This window comes from Lasioglossum baleicum, chromosome 8 (assembly GCF_051020765.1).
Source record: "Lasioglossum baleicum chromosome 8, iyLasBale1, whole genome shotgun sequence".
Lineage (NCBI taxonomy): Eukaryota > Metazoa > Arthropoda > Insecta > Hymenoptera > Halictidae > Lasioglossum > Lasioglossum baleicum.
In genome coordinates this window covers 12585882-12607038 of record NC_134936.1, presented here as the reverse complement: position 1 = coordinate 12607038, position 21157 = coordinate 12585882, and the positions used below count along the sequence as shown (strand labels likewise).

At 44.1% G+C, this 21157-nt stretch overlaps 1 protein-coding gene across 4 annotated transcripts in view; it reads left to right on the top strand.

Annotated features, from left to right (window-relative positions):
• Positions 1-21157, top strand: part of Pdm3 (POU-domain protein pdm3) — a 222471-nt gene that overhangs the window by 101988 nt on the left and 99326 nt on the right. The gene's annotated exons all lie outside the window — the stretch shown is intronic.

Here is a 21157-nt window from a genome sequence, read left to right as displayed (position 1 = left end):
GTCAGGAAGGACCCGCATATAAGCCGAGGCGGAGACGTCAGACGGATATGCGGGCCGGAAGAGGGATTTATTTAAGAATCATTCGCGTTTTTCCACCCTCCGGTCGGTGTCCGACGAAAACAGGGCTAGGGAACGGAGAGACGGTGGATTGCTGGGGATGAGAACTGAGAGAGGATGAGAAGAGGAGGAACAGAGGACGAGGAGGAGGAGGGTTGTGCCACCACCTCGGATCCGGGGAGAGCATACGGCGCCGTCTGCTTCTTTTTCATTTCCCTGGCCAAAATTTAATTTGGAACGCGTCCAGTTGCACCTTTCCGCTCGCTTGACTGGTACGAGGAAACGAAGCCCCGGAAGATCACACGAAAAATGTACGTGGCTCGCGCGCACCGTCCGCCAGGAGGATCTGGAAGCGGCACGAATTAGGAATTTTACTAACTCGGATAGTCGCATTTAATTTTAAGCCGGGAAACCATACGAGTCATTACTGTCTCCATTTTCGTGCGTATATTAAATTACAGACAGAACCAACGGGGGGGGTTGGGGGTGGTGAAGGGGGTGGGCGAGGAGAGATTCGCTCCGGGGAAAAAGGGGGAGAACGTGCCCAGACATATTACGGAAGAGCAGATGCATTCGAGGATTAGCCGAAGTCGTCCTGGGTCCGCGCAGGATAATACACTATCCGTCCGCGACCGCGGGATCGCGGGACAATTCGGGGTTTCGGCGCTCTGGACTCGACCACGGATCAGGGATTCTTTAAATGACTCTGCTGCCTGTCTATCGTCCCCTCTAGACGGCCATTTTCGGATTCCAGCCCCGAATTAGACGCTCGCGAAATTGGTGTCGATGGTCAAACTCCGGGTTCTTCCGTATCCTCAAATTCTTCTTGTTCTTCGAGCTTCTTGCAAGGTTGATGGATGCGAAATTATTCTAAGTGAAGATTGTGTTCTTTTCTTCTTGATGGAGAATGTCCATATGGTTGAAGATAGTAACAGCATCTGGTAAGAGAGCTAGCAGGATGATTGATCAGCATCCTCATCCTTTTACGAAATTCTACAACATACAATACCCCATATTGAAACACGTGCTTGCTCTTCGGAGATCCTCGAGCAACTAACTGCATCGAGAACAACAATGTGCGACCATTCGTCTTCTATAAATTCTAACACACGTACTAATGATTATTCCATCATCGACTCCTTCAAATTAGAAAAGAGTCTCTCTTCCCAAAGACCCTAAATACCACTGGACGCCTGCAGCAGGCCTCAATCTACTCATCAGAACGACCCAAGCCGAATCAATTCCGCGGAGGAACGAACACTGGAATTAACGTGCCGGTTAACTGGCTCGAAGTCGCGGAGACGGCCAGGTCCGTCGCAAGGTTCATAAATTATGCATCGTAGCAAGCTGGCTTGTCCATCGCGGCGTCAATCAGCGCGTCTCTTCTCTCTCGGCTGGGCGTTCGAAAAACTCGGTGGGAAGACACAACGGGGGATCCCAAGAAGCATCGTTTCCAGCTGGCAATTTCTAAGCATCATCCGCTGTCATTCGCAGGACACACACACAGATACGCGTGAATATCCAGAAGGTCGGTGTGTCTCCTCGCAAGCTTTTTCCCCTGGTTTCCGGGGGAAGAATTAGAGAGCGTCGCGGGTCTGAAAGGTGGCGGCTGTTGCTGCTGGACATACGCGCGGCCCGTTTAATTAATGTGGGCTTATTAGCATATAAACTCGCGCGTCCCCGGGACGTAGCCAGCCCGCGGGCGTTCAGCAGATCGTTGCGCGTCGGTCGTGGACGCGTACGTACGTACGTTCACGGGCGGTCGTAGACCCATTCTAGGCTATGGGAGTGGCCAGAGAGATGCAAAATGTCGTGGCGAGCACTACTCGAGGCAGTGGGCATTACGAAGCCCCTGGAGCACTGTACCCGGCAGCCACTAGTTACATTGTCTAAGGTTTCAATAACCTAATGAACCCCAACGCGCAGACCAAACCGACCGAACTACCTCCTCGCCGAGGGAGAGACGGCCTGCCACTGGACTTGCTTAATTAAATACAAATTACAGCCAAGAATTGCGTCCGCCGGGGGCTGATACAGCAGGAGGGAGACACGTTTGGATGAGGATCCGATGGATCGCCGAGTAACAGGTCCTTTGACACATTCGTGACCATGCTCGGGTCAAATCTAAGACGCTCAGTTTTGTCGAGGAGTTCGCTGCTCGTGGAATTGCACTGCGGACATTCAGGGAATGCGTCGAGTTAAGAATATTAGTCTGTTCGTTGCATTTGACGTAGACAATTTTAGAATATTCTATCATGATCTGATTGTTAGGTATTAAAGTCGATTAATAGAATCATCGGCGAGTAACAGGTGCTTTGACATATTCGTGACCATGCTCGGGTCAAATCTGAGACGCACAGTTTTGTCGAGGAGTTCGCTGCTCGTGGAATTGCACTGCGGACATTCAGGGAATGCGTCGAGTTAAGAATATTAGTCTGTTCGTTGCATTTGACGTAGACAATTTTAGAATATTCTATCATGATCTGATTGTTAGGTATTAAAGTCGATTAATAGAATCATCGGCGAGTAACAGGTGCTTTGACACATTCGTGACCATGCTCGGGTCAAATCTGGGACGCTCGGTTTTGTCGAGGAGTTCGCTGCTCGTTGAATTGCACTACGGATTTTTAGGGAATGCATCAAGTTAACGCTAAACCTACCGAGCACTGAAAGCGATTAAAATGTTCTACCTTACAAGAATGTCAAAGCTCTATTTATTTAGATTTTCTGCAATTTTTATTGCAAATGTGCTTGGATTAAGAAGTTCATCGAATCAATTTCCATGCAAGCAACTTCATAATTTCAATAATTTTGAGATGAAAAATATAAAATATAAAATCGGACCTACAATGGTAGGTTTAGTGTTAAACAATTTTTAAAATGTACTATGATGATCCGATTTTAGATATTAATGTTCAATAATACAATTGTCAAGGTTTTAATCCTTTCTACAGAGTTATAAAAGTATCTTTATCTAATTTCCCTTCTTACTTACTATGTATGTAGTTATTTCGAGTATAGTTTTATAAACTAATTCAAATCTTTCTCCGCACTGGCACAGTGCAGTAGTTACTCCTGCTATCATGTTTCCACAAACTTATAATCACAACCCTAAATGCCAAATGGCGTGTCTATAATCAGAAAACATAACATTTCACCGTTAAAAATAAAATCTCCTTGCACACGCAAAACACTCTCGACATCTGGAGCTAGAATTACCGGATGGGTTGAATCGACCTGTTTGAAACTTTTATATTGTATGTGATTGTGTAATTGCTGCAGATGATCACTGAACAAATTCGTTTATTCATGTGTATATTAAAACAGCAATTTTTTAATCGATATAATTGACATGTCCAAGACACTCAAAATATTTGCACCATTTAAAAATGCTGTTGTATTATTGCGAATCCATTAAAATAACTAAAAGGGGATTTAATTTCTATTTTGAATAAAAATCCGCACTCCACTAATAAAATATGAAGTTCTGCAGTTTCCTTTCGTACACAATAAAGATCCCTAGAACAATTCAAAAAAGAAATTCTCCAACTTCGTGCACAGTCACATGAATATTTCGGACAAAACATCATACAGCTCGATGTGTTTCTCGGTGAACGATTTACCGAAAATACCGAAACCGACGATCGGCATTAAGAGATACAAGTGACGGGGAAGCGAAAGATGCACACCCACGTGCGGAATATAAAGCGGGTCATTAATAGGCCGATTAAACGAATATATTCTCCTTAGCCGATCGGTCGTGGCGTCCTCAAAATCGTTTCGCGCACGCACGGCAATTCGCAATTGGCCGGGGCGGCCGCGCTCGCGCGCGTTACATCGAGGTGCAAACGTTAAGATAAAACGAATTACCGGGATATTTACGGTTCCGGCGATTAAACGCGGATACCTCATGATCCCTGTTGCCCGGGAAAAACACATTTAAATGAATCAATGAATCGCCCCGCGGTAGTCCGGGGGCCGGATGGGAGAAGACGCGATTAAAGTCCCGCGATTTCATCGTCGCGAATTAAAAACCCGCCTCGTCCCGCGATGCCGTGCGTGGCCGTCGTTAAGATCGCGATTCAGGCCAATTTGGACGTTTACTTTATCACCTGGAAAACGTTTCATGGCTATTTCGTGTAACAGTGTAACGAAATTCCGAGTATTTACGAGCCGAGACTCGTCCAGAACAGAGTTGTTTCGCGATGAATGATGTCCAATTTTTCTGAAGCAGCAACCAGGGAGGTATTGAGATACTTATTTTTAGGTACTTCGAGTTAGCCAGTGATATTCTTGATTTATTGCGTTTGAGTCGTACGATGGAGGTTTCTTTGTTATTCCTGATGGAATTGATGAAATTAACGGTTCCGTTCGATCGCGTCGCAATTGATCTCATTTTCGTGCATCGACACGATGCAAATCAAATATTGTAGTACTATCTATGTCTTCTTTGTTTTCTATGCTTGGCGACCACATTGACGTCAATCTGAAGCAAGTCATCCAATTTAGTCGCTTCCACTCGGTTGCGGCGACGCGAGGATTGAAATGCTCTGCGGGATTGTAAATCGTTTCGTAAAAAGATAATTGTACCAGTGTGTGATATAAATGTGTAATTATCTTTTATGGGACGCGTAAATCTTGTTAAGGGAGCTTCTTAATAGTTGTTCAAAAACTCTGTGCTCGTTTACATTCTGTACAGATTCTTGTTATTTTTCAATCAGCTGTTTTAATGTTCAGTAAAAGAGCACACACAAAAATTCATTTTACGATTCTTAATTAAACCACTAGACTGTGCACGTAGCATACAATCCAAAGAGTATTTGTCGATATTTAAACCGGCGATGATATCATTAAATAATGGATAAAATGTATTGAGAAATTTTTCTTTATGCAAAATGAAAACTTTCTATCTGATTTGCAACAAACTGGAGTGAAATAGAAGAGTTCATTTTCTTTCTGAATATGTCTAATAGGTTGAAAATTATATAACAGCATTTTTTAATCCTTCTAATTTTTTTAAATTACACCTACTCAGTTTTGTCATAAATGCATAAAATCCGCTGTCTAAAAATGAATATTGAAAAAGTAGAAGCGAACTAAACGTCGCTGAATTCTTCGGTGCGACTCGGTAGCGCCGTCAGCCGAGGTCAGCCGGTGCATCTCGAGCGTAGTGACCCGTTGACGCGAATAAGCGTCAGCGGGGATCGCCGGTTCTAATTCGACGCGGGTTTCACAGCCGGTTTGCGTGCGCGAGAAGAAGCGGCCGCTTGCGCGAGTCCCGAGGAGCCAGAGGCCAATAAAACTTAACTCCTAATTAAGAAGCGTGAAGGATGAATCTATTATCCGCGCGGGGGCCTTGCCAACGCAAATACGCCGGCAGTAATGTCGCCGTTGGTACAAACATACCCACGGACACGGCCGGGCATACGTGTTCATTAGGCGTATTTGCTGTTTAGCATTTCAAATTCGGCGGGAGAGCGCCAGGGCGCGATACAGAAGCCACGGGACCGGGTGAACCGCGACCACCGCCCGTCCGCCACAGAACCCTTTTGGCAATCAAATATTTTAATTTAATCGGCCTGCTAATGATACGTCTTACATTCGGTACGTGGGTGCTCCCCAGTTCACCCGGCCGTCACCCGTACTCGAATCGACCACTCAATTCGTGGCCAGACGATCGGTGACTTAATTGAACGGCCGCGTTCGAGATTAACGCGTGCTGGATTTCTTAACACGTTCACTGCCTACCAATCATCCCCCAAAAATCCTACAATGTTCAAGCACTATAGAATAACTAGCGAATGCATCTGGAATAAATTCAGTATAATTCTCATGACAGAGTATCTTATCGCTGAATTAATTCCGTAAGTGTCGCTCTTAAACTTCTACACGATATCTGTATTTTTCCGAGTTCTTCATTTTTTACAATCACAGTTTGCAACAGAAAAATCGGACACCTTTCTAGCTCTTTTCTGGTAGGATATCGAATGGGACATCTCGTTTCACAATTATGGAATAGATAAGGCGCTATGTGATGGACTGAGACTGTCTGAAATCATGCGACGCGTTCGCTCGAACGTTTTACTTCTCGAGATGTGCTTCCGAGGGTTGAATTGTCTTGTGGACACAGAGTTCGCAGCAATCTGTTTGGCAGCTTAATCTCGAGCAGCTGATGCCGCTACTCTTGAGAGTAAAACTTCGAGGAGCCGCTACAGAGTGAGCAAAATGATTTCGGAAGTTTTGCGAGTACTGTGCGTCCACTCCGAGGAGGATACTGCAAATACTATTAGGAGAAGAACCATCTTTTGCATGTGGACTTTCAGAACGTGCTGGTGAAAGTTGTTGAAGTGTTAAAAAATTATGTGGTAGCTAAAGAATATTGTTGCACCTGTTCATTTAATATCTTCTTAATTAATGTTCTTTGTTTCAATTATGGCATTTTTCTAGTTATCTTTCGTAGCAAAATAACTGTACTCTAAGATCAGAAAGAATCTATTTCTACACCCAATAAATCCATTCTATATTTTTCCTGATTCAACTACCACAGAACGAGTGACAGATTGTTGTAATGGTAGGATTGTACAGTTGATTGATTGACAATTCGTCGAGTCGTGACATTAAATTTCATTAAGCTCGTCACGAAAAGCAACTACTGTATCCGCCAGCAACAACGAGGTTCTTCTTTTTCGATCTCGTCGCATAGGGATGTCTATGGAACGGGGAAAATGTCGTTACATTCTGCACAATAGTGCTTTAAACGAGCCCAATCGTCCCTTTTGATCCTTTGACACGGCTGAGATCGCAGCATCGTCGAAATTGTTGATCAGGAACGATTCATCGACACGAGACGAGAAAAACAACGATCGGTGAGGAACGACGAAGCGGAGAAGTCAGAGAGAAAAAGGAGAGGCGGAGAGAGAGAAGGAGGACGCGAGAAGAGAGAGGGAGAGGAGAAGTTCACACGCAAGAAAGTTCTTTGATAATTCTGCAATCTCATTCCCCGCTTCATTTACCTTCTGTCCCCCACCTGTCTACACCTAGTTAACCGGGCCGGCACACGATGAGTTTTGCATCCCGCTTCTAATAATAGCGATCGCTTCATACATTTTCATGGCATTACAAAATCGGAACAAATAGAGTGTACACGCGGCAATTACGAATGCATTATGCAATATAAATATTGATGCTTCCTGCAAAAACGAAACGCCGAACCCGGCCGAACGGAATGCAAAGCGTTCCGGGAAGGAACCGCAAAGGAGAGCAAAGGGGATCCCCAACGATAACGTCTCTCAATGGGGGTTCGATCTTTCCCCCGTGGCTTTCCTATGGCATTATACGTTTCGTCGAGATTGCAGCTCGCGTGGGACGATTAACGGCGAATCGTTTTGTACCGATGATTAAGCAACTAACGTGTCTGTTCAACGCTCTATCGCATTTACACGTTTATCTCGACCGATTCTATCTGACACGAAAAGTAGCTAGCTGGACGTGCACTACCTCGCCAAAAATTAAAATTCCCTCACCCCATACGTTACCCTATCTCAACATAATCATTCAATTATTATTCTTCAAGTATTTTAAGTCGTCCTATTAAAATGTTGGGTTTTAATATGTTCTAGTTTTAATGCTAATTCTTCGTAATTAGGATTTTTGCTCGAAACCGACTCGTGAACAAATTTTATATCGAATTCCAGAATTAAAAATTAAAACAGTAAACTCTTATACTGGTAAATCAATTTCTATTTTTCTGCAAGAAATATGGTTTAACGTAATACTCTGTTAAATTAATTACGCTGGAGGAAATGTCAAATCAAAATGTCAATTATGAAATATGTACATACTAATTTTAGTATTTATTCATTAAAATAAATTACTTTTTAATTCGTATAAGTCTGAACAAAATATATTAAACGTGATGAGGGTTTGAAAAATATTGAAATTCAAAAATAAAATGGACCCAACTTTAAAAAATGCAAGTGATGTGACTCGGAAGTTACTTAGCAACGTAGACAATTAAAATTTAAGAACGAAGTTATAATATATTTTTCTATCGACGTGATAAACGAGGACATATTGTAAATAAACGAGGAGAAGCTTGAAGAGTGTAAATGGGTATATAGGATTATTGATTCAGGCAATGCAACTATTCCGTTTAGTCTGTGAATTATGCAGAAATTGTTGAATAAATTATGAACAAATTGTATGCGTGCACCTTTAATAGGAAAATCTACGAATCGTATTTGTGAATTGATTTCATTCCTACCGGTGATGGATATTCGTTGATTTAATCACCGGTTTCCTCGCTACTTATTCGCGGAGTTTATCAAATTATCAGGAGCCGAAGATGTATTCATTATTCCATACTAAATCGGTTTAATTCTGCTCGAATCCCATTGTTAAGGTTCACCGTGACGATTTAAATTGACAGAAGTTGAATGAAACTTGTCGGTTCTTCTAAAAGCCCTACCAGAAATCATTCGATTATCTTCGACTCCGTGGTAAATAATGGTTTTTCGCCGAATGAATGAACGTTTATTTTACCTATCTTATTCAATTTATCGTTGACATAACACGGTGATAGATGACAAACAAAAATATACGGATCTCTTAGTTTCAATTTATGATAACGCGTTTAATGGAACGCTAGATTGAACGTTTTCTGCATTGGATTGCTCGTCCATAGAAAACGAAATTATTAGATCACTGATACTAAAAGTACTGACAACAGCCACTAAAAGTGATTGATATATCTGATCATATCATTCAGTGTCAAATGATGTTCAATTTACTAGTAATGTTACGTACGGAGAAGTACGACCAATTGAACATATTGATATATCACTACACGTAATGATTAGTAGTAATTGTAATGATTCACTCACATGAAGCGACTAGAAGAGACATAGAAATCGACCAAAACTTAGACTGAACGTGACTGAAAGTGAACTTTATTTTTCGACCATGAAATTTTGGGCACCACTCCCCCCAATATTGTCCCATTTCATGAAAAAATGATATATCCAAAGTTTTAGATTAATTTTGCTCATCTTTTGCAGGAATTATTTTCTTACCCAATGGCACAATTTTAGGGGGAGTGGTAAAAAAATCTCGCAGAACAAATTTCACCAGGTATATCCACCCTACTGAACAGTCCCAAGACCTACACATCGTGTTCCCATCCGAATAAAAATCTCTGAAGCTCCCACATCCGTCTCATTGGAGCAAAAAGCATCAGAGAAGGCAACGGTGGAAGCATCGGTGCTCTTTTGCTCTCGAAATCCCTGCGGTACTTCGCATTGTACGTTTAAGAGGGACGGGAGGTTGGTTGATCCCCGACACGCGTCAAAGAATCATCCCCTTTCAACGAATCATCTCGGGCCGCCGGTTCCGCCAGTGCATCTTGACATTTTGGCAGTGGGAACAATGCGGGTGGGAGTGTTTGGTTATGATGGAGATTCGTAGAAAAGCAGACGAAAAAAGACTAGAAGGGAACAGAAGTAAAACTGACCGGAACAGTGTAAAACTGACCGTAACGTGGATTCGATCAGGTGTCGGATGGTTTTGGGGCTAGCCGTGTCAGAAGGGAGCTGGACGGGGCTCGATTTATCGACAACCTGTACCGACGGTGTTGTTAAGACCTCGTGGAAATGGCTCGCACAGTACGATCCATATTACGGGGGAGCCAGACAAGATGACCGCTTGCTGCTAGCTCGCCGGCCAAGATCTGCGCGAGAGGGTTCCTCGTCGGAGGGTGAGTGGCCAGCCGGCGAAGCTGGAATAAGTTATCTGCAACTAGCAACCCTTCGGCTAAGTGGACGGTTCTCAAGCGGGAACATCTCACTCCATTGTCCCGTCCCTGAAACGACGCCGGCGTTCCTGCTAGAATGGCTATCGACTGGCGAATCTATCAGCTACCTCCAGAAATTGGATAATTCGACCGACAAAAACTATTCCCCGCACGATTCTTACCTCAATCCTCCCGCACCATCTAACGTTCTAATTTCGAGCTGGAAGAACATTGCTGCTGGTTGCAGAAATTTATTCGACCTCTCGTAATTTTCGTTTGTTCTTTTAATCTGTTCGTGGCTTTAAATTGCACGTACTCATCTTTGTCATATATGTATGAACTTATTACTTTCAACTTATTGAAATGATTCAAGGAAGAAAAGTTCGAGTCTGCACAGAGATCCGCAGTCTAGTCGTCAGTAAGATTCGTTAATCAAATTTTCATAGTCGCCAGAAACTATCTTGCATCTTCGTTGCTTCGAAACTAGCAGCGAGCGCGCCCTCAAACCCTCCCGTGTTACAACTACTGCAACTACACAGTGAGAACAAAAACAACATCACTAAACATTCATGAAACAACATCACGATATCACAAACAACTTTCCATTACCGTGATTAAAGATCTGATTAATTGTAAAGAGGTAGGACTTCTTGAATTTCTTAAAAAAGGAAATACTATAATTTCACTCAACTTCTTAGGATTAACTTGGTAATTGTTAATTTTGCTATAAGTATCCCTAGAAGATTGTAGAAGATAATTGCACAAGCAACCTCCGCAGTTTGGTTGGCTAAATTCCGGATGATCTGATTACAAAATCGGTAGGTGTCGGTGCGTTGAGTTCTCGAGATTTCGGGAGGAAAAGATTCGGGGCGGAAAGTCCCGGCGAAGGGTAAAATCCAGCAGGTGCAAAGAAAGCCAATTGCAACGGACATTAGGTGGGTTGGTAGTGGAGAAGGTAGCCCGGCGGTGGTAGAATGAGGGATGGGCCGAGTGTCCAGGTTGGAGGGTCGTTTATTGATCTCTCAAGTCCGAACCTCGCCTCGTGTACAAGAGGGACCTAACCCCATCCCATACGCCCTCGTGACTGGCCACAACCACCCCAGCGGCCGCACGCCGAGACACTGGACACAACGACTCTCCCTCCTCAGCCTCTCCTTCCACCTTATTCCACCCTCTTGGGAAAATAGGTTCCCAACCAGAACCCTTTGCTCGGTGCAGTGTAACTCTCTGGACCGAGGTATACACTATCTACCAAACTAAATAAAAGATCTGACACACTTACTCGCCGCGAGGACTCTTAATGAACATCGTCGCACCTACATTTTCGTTTGTTTTTATCCTTCCTCTGTTTTTTGCAGCTATGAATAAGGATGTTTACGGCGGTGGATGTTAAATTCATGATATTAGAGACCGTTTTTCAGCTAAATGGGAATAAAAGGGCCCTCGTTAAAGGATCTGTCTCTTGGAACGTGATATAGGTTTCATTTAACTTTGATTAAACTTGCTTGGCTGCGTTCTTGTTTTTTATGACGCCTTTTTGGGTGACGTTAAATTTTTGGAATTAAAATTGCGGCGGTACGAGGAGGATGTTATTATGTCGTATTTGATCGATGTTTAGTTGGGAATTCGTGTTTTGCGTTGATAATGATGGATCATAAAGGGCGATCTACTAGCTTTAATTTCAGCTAAAATTCCCTCGAGAACGCATTTCAAAATCGTTTCGAAGCAACCCCTTAAAACCCAGTCACGTGAACGTTTTTCTCGATCGATCGAGATTTATCCATTTCCCGAAATGATTTCGAATTTCCTTACAAACCTGAAAGTCTCCACCTTTGCACGATTAAAAAAATCATCTTAAAAAGCAATGAAGCTCTGCTCGTACCCGCACAAATATAGATCGTTCCCAACCGTTTGAAAAGATCCCAACCACAAAAACGGTTCAAAGCAAGGCAAATACCTCAAGTGCCGATAAAACAGTTGGTTTCGTAGCACGTCGAGCATCGGCTGCAACAAGCTCGCGCAATCTCCGATCCGATAGCAGCGTATCTCTGAATCGGGGATCGAGAAATCTCGAACTTTGAACCTGCATCACGTAGCAGCCCGTTCCGCGTTCCGACACGGAGGAATCCTTCTGTCGTTGGTAGCCGAAGAACCGGGATGTTTTATCGATTGCCGATGTCTAGCAGCGGGATATTTCCGCGTTCGACGGAATAATGAACGAGTGACTAATTGACGGCGAGATACAAGGTGAATAAACGAGATCGTTGTTCCGCGGGCCGAGATTTCCATGATAGATACACGATACTTGACGTGTTATAATTTCGAAGGGGTTACGATGCCGGGGCACGTAAGCCCCGGCGAACAACAAGGCCCCAGACAAGGGACAACGGTATATCTTTTCCTGGCGGACGGTTGAAGGATCGCATCGGCGTACTTTGTTTCGTATTAATTTGCATAAGGGTGGCTAATGTAAGCAGAGACTGCTGTTGGGGTGCGCGTCGCCTCCGGCCAGGGATAATGCACGAGCCGCGATCGCGACTAGATGTTTCTTAAGCGGCGCACGCTAAAAACGGCATAATTGGCCAAATTAATTTTCTGCCAAGGCGCAACCGTCTCGATATAAATACAACAACCATCCCCTCCCATCCCCCCGACAAAACCAAACCTCCTTCCCCCCCCCCTTGAAGAAACTCATCCTCCCGGTCAGCCGGTTTGAATATATTCAGACATCTTATCTCGTCAAGCTTAAACCTGAAACCGCCGGAAGCTGAACGCTTTCCTGGAAAGTGTTCCGCCCGAGGTGCGTTCTAGCCGTCATGTTTTTAACGCTGACTTCATAAATACTGGTTTCTGTAATAACCTCGGATCGGTGCTGGAAGAAAGGCAGATCCAGTGAATATGCATGCGTTCCCGAGGAATTCAGGAAGCTCTCGGCGGGCTGCTAATTTTCTTGGGAATCAGATTGATACTCGCGCTGAAACTGTGGGAAAAGTGGGTATGTTTAGCCAAGCAGCAGCTGTCGGTAGACAAGTTTTCATCAGACCTGTACGGTTAGTTAATATCAAACGTCGTGGAACAGGATCCAATCACATCTTAGATTCCTTATCAATTCGTTAGGCACAACATCAGTTTTGTCAATCATATTCAAACTTCTTCGACGATTCTTCAACAGAAATATGCATTACTGTAGCATCGGATACAATGCAGAATAAAATTATATGAACGAAACGAAATTTCCGTTTGAAGAAGACTTCGATACTGCTCAATAAAATTACAATCAAAATTCTTGTTTTTTCTGTAGAAAATGTTCGCAAACATTTCGGACGATGTACAAAAGAATTGCGGAAGAAAAAAGCCGACAGATGTTGGAAAAATGGTTTGTTGATGGGAGAATGATCGTAGGATGTTTTAACGGGAGCATGTAGTCGATTGATTGGCCTTGAACCATTTCCGTGTCAGTCTGGCCGAGCAAATCCGTGGTGCCGTGTTTTCGGGTAACTTTCGTCGACGGTGTACGGGTACGTACGAAATCGTGCGGGATCACGAAATGAACGGCACGGCGGCGGCACGTTTCCCTTCCAGCAATCGGGTGTGCTCTCTCGCCGGTATTTCCCGTTTTATTCTCTAACCCAGTTTCGTGGCCGAAGTGAGTCTGAGGCCGCGCAGACAGAGGGCGAAAAGGGAAAAAGAAGAGGACGGAAGCCACGCCGGTAACTGAAAGAGAGAGAGAGAGAGAGAGAGCTTCAGACTTTTACGGTAATGCAGCGTCGATTCGAGTGGGGTTTTCTGCTGGCAGCAACTGGTGGCTGAAAAAAAACCCACACCCCTCGACGAGTTTCTTCGAAATCTTCCCGTTCGCTTTTTATCGGTTTACGATTACGCGTTGTCAACGGTTATACGAGACGCTGACGCCGTTACCTGTTGTACGAAATTATTTTTCTGTCACCTGTTACGCAAAACAACGATCTCCCGCGAATGCTTCGCGAAATTCTTCCCTTCGATAAATAGATGCAATTCGTTCATTCGGATTTGATCACCGGGCGATTTTGACGATTTTAGTTTCTGAACTTTTTTAAACGCATTGTTTATGGTGTTTTATCCAGGAACTATTATCCAAGGGTATATCTCTAATTAAGGTTTTTCAAAATTTTGGTCTAGTTTAATTTATAATTAGAAAAAATACCACTGGGATTTTTTCAAGAATAATTTCATACGTATAAAAGTCTGTTGGGTAAAAAACATCACTACATCCTTCAAGCTCGTTACGTCGACGCGTGAAACCGTAACACAGAAGTATAGTACCTTTTTTCATTATTTTTCGGCGTGTCCGCGGGCGTGTTCCTCGTTACGCCCTCAAGCTGGCGGTATCGGGGTCGAAGAGCGGCTGAAGAGAGAGGAACAGGAAACGCGTGGATGGTGGAGTTTGGGACTTTTATGGTCTGAATGTTCGCTCTTCAGCTACCACGGTGTCTCGTTCCCTCGACCAGCTCTCTGTCTCTCGTTGCAGCATCAGGATCGAGAGGGGTTTGCGGATGCCGCGAGCAACTGGTGGTGGAAAAACACCCTCGTTCGCTCTCTCGCCACCCCCTTAGCACCCTCCAGCACGGGCATCGTGCTCTCCTCCACTTCCTTTCGTTCCCCCCCCCTCATCCACCCCCGCAACTCGGCTCCTACGAGGCAGCGGCTTGCTCGACGACTCAAAGCGATCCTTCGAGTTTTATGAACACATAAACGCTCCCGGGCACGCGGGACCTCTCCATTCAAGCCTTGTCCTTCTCTCTCTCTCTGCCTTTCCCCATCTTTCTCTCTTTCTCTCGCTACAGCTCTCGCTTCTTCTCCGATCTCTCTACTTTTCTGCCTTTTTCTCTCTATAGTTCTCTCTTCTTCTCTGGACACCTCTGCCTTCTTCGCTCTACAGCTCTTCTCCCACCTCTCTGCTTTTCTGTCTTCGTCTCTTCTTCTCACATCACTTTCCGTACCTTTCTCTCCACCATTCTCTCCACTCTATTCTCCACTACCCTCTATCGTATTCTTTTCAGTCTCCTGCTCGGCTCTCCTCGCTTCTTCCCTCTTCACTTTCCACGTCTCTCCATCCTTCTGTCTTTTTCTGTCCTCTACTCTGTTCTCCTCTGTCCCCGTCGGATCTATTGAGCACGCAGAGACGGCGGAAAGAAAGGTTAAACGTTCCGCCGACAACTTGACTGGAAGGGGACAGGGAAAAAAGGAATCCGTGCGAACACTTTCACCGCGCGGACGACACCGTCCCTCGGGTGTACCCTCGACCACGATTCAAACGTCGCCGTCGCACCCCCATCCACCATCACCCGTTCCACTTTATTGTTTCTCGGTTTATTCCGCGTCCCGTTTCAGCTTCCTTCGGTTAACCACGTCCCGCTGCCATTGTTCGAGCTACTACACCCGTCTTGTCGCGGATTTTACAACCCTTCCGCGGGGGTGGTTTCGGACCACCAGGAGCTTTGATGCGGCGATTATTATCCGGTCATTGGTTTTTGGAGTTTTCGGCAATTTTTATTTCGCATAAAAAATTCTTGTAAATGATTTAAGCCTCACACGCTCCTCAAAAATAGTTGCATAAAAGAGACTGGGATATTAAATTCATCCATTTTTCTTCTACACGATAAATTGGCAAATTATGTTTTATTTGTAACATTTTAAAGAAATACATCTCACAACATAGACATAAGGAATCAATAATTACAAGCTATGTGAAATAAGTAAATGGGTGAATTTTCACCCTCAGGAATGTATAAGGGTTAAGTTGTTTTATGAGATTTGATGTGACTATTCAGAATTGATTTTATTGGTAATATTCAGTGACAAAAATGTGTTTAGAAATTGCAGAACAATAAATTTTATTTACTTTAATCGCCTCGCTGATGTTAGTAGGGTTAAAAATATAATTTGGAAGGAGTCCCTTTCGAATGCAAAGTAAACAGGGTTTGGTTTGCAGAATATCTTGTCGGAAGCGAGATTTAATTGCTCGAGTAATTCCGGCAGCAGGACCCATGATCCAACGTGGCCGATCGATAAGTGGAATTCTTTTCTTCGTGGAAGTTCGACCGTCTAATTCTCGTGTGTTCATTGGCTCTGCAATACCTGCGGTCTAATCCCTTAGATCAGTGGTTTGGTACCCCAAGCTATTATTAAGACTCGAATAATTCAGGTTAACAGCTAGCACAGTCCGGAATAATCTCCATTTGCATTTCGTTGTTTGCTTGGCGCAGACCAGGTCCACGCAAGAATAAACATCCTCGAAGGGACAGTGGTCTCCTCGCTAACGTCAGCTGTCTGAACTCTCAAAACTTTCGAGAAATCGATTCAACGATTTTTAGATCTGATCGGGAACATTTGATATATACATACATACTAACACTGAAGTTTTTATTCAGAAAAGTATTAAGTCAATAAAAAGATTCGGAAACTTAATATATCTTCATTCAGGCCTCAAAATTCTGGTACCCTCGAACACTATCGGGATCGTTAACACAATAATTATTTCTGGCAGACGATTTTCCTTCAGAAAGTAAATTTTTATAATAATTGTTTGGGGTTCCAAAGCTTTTCACTCAAGCTTTTGATATTTTAAATGCTATAGACTGAAACTATGTAGTATACACTTTATTAAAGTTCTGGCATACATTTCCTCTGTGGGCCTCATTGCCAACATAACAATTTATTTATGCCATTTAAGAACAACTTCTGCAGGGAGTTAGTAGACATTCAAAAATAAAGGGCTTATTTGGTCCTAATTGCTAGCCCTATCTCACAAAATAAAGTGCATATTCGATCGTTAATGATCCATTGAGACGCCAATTACACAGCAAAAAAGAAACACCTGGAAAATCAGTTTCCAGCGGCACCTTGAGAATAACCGGAGCTAATTGGCAAAATTAAGCGAGTGGTCACTAAGAGGAGCGCGAGGACCAGTTATCGATCATGCCGGGCGTATCCTACCGAAACCTTAAAACTGCTTGTTTCGTCTAATTCGCCTGTCGGTTTGAAATTGCCTTTTTTCCGAAAGCGTCTCGGGGCCGGGACCCGTCTGGACGATGGTCAATCGGCCGAGTCGGGTCCTGGTGGCTTCTTGCAGACTCTCCCCGAGAGTTTCCAGACTCCGGAGCCGGTTACAGAGCTGGCCGGGCAAATACAGGCTATGCATAACAATCGATCTCCCAGGAAACTATGGGGGCGGATGGCGAGCGGGCGGATAAACCAGGGTAGTTCCCGTCGTAAGGGGTGAGGCGGGCACGAGGGCAGACTGGCACAAGATGAGGGAAGTCTGAGATAGCCACTGGCCAACACCCCATCTGCTGCCCCTTTCGAAACCAGGTTATCTGTTCAACCCCCGTTAGAGTCGAATGAGAATCGCCTAGGAGCTGGAAACTACGTTGCGCAACCCTCCGTGTGATCGGGACAATTGTTAATGCTCGAAAGACTCCCGAAATTATGCGGACCCCCTTCCCAACCCTATTTTCTCTCTACCTCCCCCTCCTTCCACCCCACCTGTCTGCGGGGATCGCCTTTCTGATTGCAATTACCCGGGACGAACTGGACGATCGCTTTTTGTGCGTGATCGTTGCTGCATCATGCTCCCTGCACACATTGAAGTTGCGCGAATAGAGCTGCGAGAATTGCTATTTTAATAACATTCATTATTGTTTCGGTTGGTGTTCAGTATTTTGTTATTCAATGGACTTTTCAATCACTAAAAATTACTCGCAAAAAAACCGCATATACACATTTTTTGTGTCGTTCCAAAGGGGATAGTTTAATCTTCAAATCTATGGAAGATTTGTTCACGAAAAAAATTTGTCAATGCTTTCACAAAAATGTTTGAATATTAAAAAATATACACAAAAGTAGAGACCAAGTTTTTGGTCCACGTTTATCACGTTATAGTATTAAAATTGTCTGCATCAGTTGGAACAAATAAAACGTAAATAAATAATAATACAGTCGGTCACGAAAATATTGGGACACACTCTTAGAAAGACGATAACTTTTTAAATATTGGACCATGCGATTTGAAGTCTTTTGGAAAGCAAGAGTAATTAGTTTACTACAGGATGTGAAAAGAAATTTTTTCAAAAATTGCAATAGGTCGGAATTGTAGAAAAAATACTAAAAGTTGCATTTTCAACTTTTCTATTTGGGTCTATATTGAAAATTTAAAAAGTACATTTTGTAGATTTGTGTCAATTATATGTACTGTGAAAGTTTCATCGAAATCGGTTTATGCGGGGAAAAATGGCAGGTGTTGAAAGATGTAAGAATCCCTGGTTTGTAGCTCAATGCAACGTCGACCGATTTTGACGAAATTTTCAGAATATGTTTATTTCACACAGATCTACAAAAAGGTTGTGAAATGCCACTTTTAGTATTTTTTCTATAATTCCGATCTTTTGCAATTTTGTCCCAATGTTTTCGTGACCGACTGTAGACTGTACGTAACACAGCATTATTCTGAAATACTTCTGATCTTTTTACTATGTTGTATTTCACTAATGTTTTTCATAAATGCATAAAATCCCCAGCCTAGGCATAGGTATTCCAAACAAGTAGAGACGGTCAGCCATCCACAGACGCGCCAGGCTCTTATTCAACGCGCTTCCGACTTTCAAACTCGATGTTACTATATCCCGATTAGAATGTTTTTGTTAGAAAGCGACTAAATCGAACGAGTTCCTCGAGCAATTAGCTCGATCTCATTAGCCCGCCCCGCCCCCTCGTTAATACTTCGAAAAACGAAATGAATTACATCCGTAGTTTTCCGTCTTCGCTTATTTCTTCGTAGATCAGTCCCGATATCTATTATTATCTATAAAAAGCAGCGAGATCTGTAGCCGGGGACTAGCGAGGCCGACGTAAAAATTAAAGGCTCCGAGTTAATTAAAACGTACACGTGGAGCCGTTATTTAGCAAAATGAACTTTTTTCATTCGCGCAACGACGTCACTGGCAAAATATAAATATTATAAATTTTCTCTCGAATATAATAACCTTTTTTTATCCTTTCCCTGGGGAACGGGCGGCGGGAGAGAGAGAGAGAGAGGGGGCGTTTGCGTGGGCGGAACATCGGGAAAGACTGATAATTTAATGCGTTACGCACGAATCCCACGTTTTCGTCTGTTTACCCATCCGTATTATGCTGAAAAGCGGCATCGATTTCCATACGAATTTTTATTCATTTCATAATGGGACTTTTATTTTATGAAACGCGCTCGGTTTCTGTTTTCACTCGCGATTTATAAACACGAGCCGACGGCTGCCGTCGCGCCGAAACGAATTTTCCATCGCGCCGCTCTGTAAGTTCCGTTTGCAGTTCGTCGCGTCTTCATTAAGTATCGCCGTCCGTAATTCGTATCGATCGTGTAAAAATTCACAATGCGACGGGGAAACACGAAATTAAAGACAAATAAACGGTAAGCTGCCGCGTATGAAACCGCCTCCCCTGATTAACAAGTTTGCGTCCGACTGTTTCACTAGTGATCGTTGGACTGCAAATTTGATCCAGTTGTTACGAACTCGATTAAAATTTAAGAACGTTGCATATACCATCCTCGATTTATTAAAATGATAGAAACATTTTTATCTGCCTCCAGTTGCATAAGTTCGAAAATCAATTTCTATCACACAATCCATGATAAATGTCGTTCCTTGAAAAGAAATATTCCAAATAAATGAACGAACCGGTGAAAGGTTAAGATTACCGTCATAAACTTACGATGGCACGTCGATTTGCAATTCGCGTATCCTGAGTGGCCAAAGCGTCGGTACAGCTCGTTGTTGATGCGAACTTTTGCCGGGCGAGTTTCCGCTCGCATAATAAAGCACTCGATAGCTCACAATAGACTATACATGGACAAACAGATTCAATGGGGAGGTAGGTTCCATCAATAAGTAGGGTGGTCGGTGGCTTTCGGTATTATATCGACTGCGGTATTAAGCTCGTTTTTTCCCCGCCGGTTACGAAGGCACAGAGACACGTCTTTGTGCCTCCGCGAAGCACGTCCGAGACCGGAGACGAGTGAAGCCATCGGTCAACCAGCATTACGGCATTTGCATGTTATTTACTCGCGAGCCACCGAGTACATTTGTTTGGATTATCCCTGAAATAAACCAGTGGCCGTTTCCCCCCTTCGCGCTGCGCCCGAGCATCGTAGAGTGCAAGCTTCCAGGAAAGCAGACAAATGGCCCTAGTTTGTCCACTTTATGCCCGTTTACATCATTCGAGAAACGTCACTATCGCGGCCTTGCAGGGGACGGCCCGCCAACGGCTACGCAGTGCTCTCATTTTTACTCGAAAACGAACCCTCCACCCTTCGTCCTGCCACGGACCACTGAATTAGACGATAAGCACAACTCTCATTTCACAGAGTATCGGTCATTGCTTCCTGGTGTTTCGTTGTTGAAACGAATTTGAAAAACCATAAGGTACAGGCGGTGGTTGTAGCAATTACAAAAATGGCCCCAGTCGGGGTCCGTGGATTTACGGGGAACTCGGCGCCGCGTCGGCGATGATTAACAATAATACAAAGCAATGATGTTTTAATAAAAAGCGAGTAATTGGACGGTGGAGGGGGTGGGGGTAGGGGTGTCGGGGTAAATTTAAAAGCGCAATCACGCGAAGATGAACGCGTTGGCGGCCGGCCATTTTTCGTGGCGATCGGTTCCCGGTTGCAGGAATCTTGCATGTCGCTCCGGCCGAATGGAGCTGTACCGGGGATATGTAGATCCGATTCAATTAAAGAGAAACGCTGCTGCTGCTGCTGGTACTGGCTGCTGCCTTCTGCCCCCGTATAGATCACATACTCTCTCCCTCGGCATCGGGGGAAACGATCCGGATACGTGAGTTATTCCGCCGGCGAATCCCGCTAAACGTGCACGATAAACCGGCGACCGGTGACTTTTTCGAATTCCCATCGAGTCCCGCTCGGATACCAGACGACGTTCCCTTGGCTCTCTTAATCGGTATACATTGGAATGCTTCTCAGGCGCACGGTGCACCGAGGGCTAAGTAATCGTTGCACAATGACGAATCGCATAAATGTGAAGATCTCGGAGACTCTTCGGCCGGCCGGCCAGGAACCTCGAATAACACGGCGACCCGACGGCCCCCGCCGCTATTTCATTCTGAACTTTGACCCGACTGTTTCTTCGTTTTCGACCCTGGTATTCGCCATGCGAACGGCCACCGGGATTAGGGTAATCGATCCTCCCTCCTCCGATACCTTCCAAACGTTCACTTCTTCTTTTTATCCTTTCCTCACCCATTTTTATCACGCTTATATTA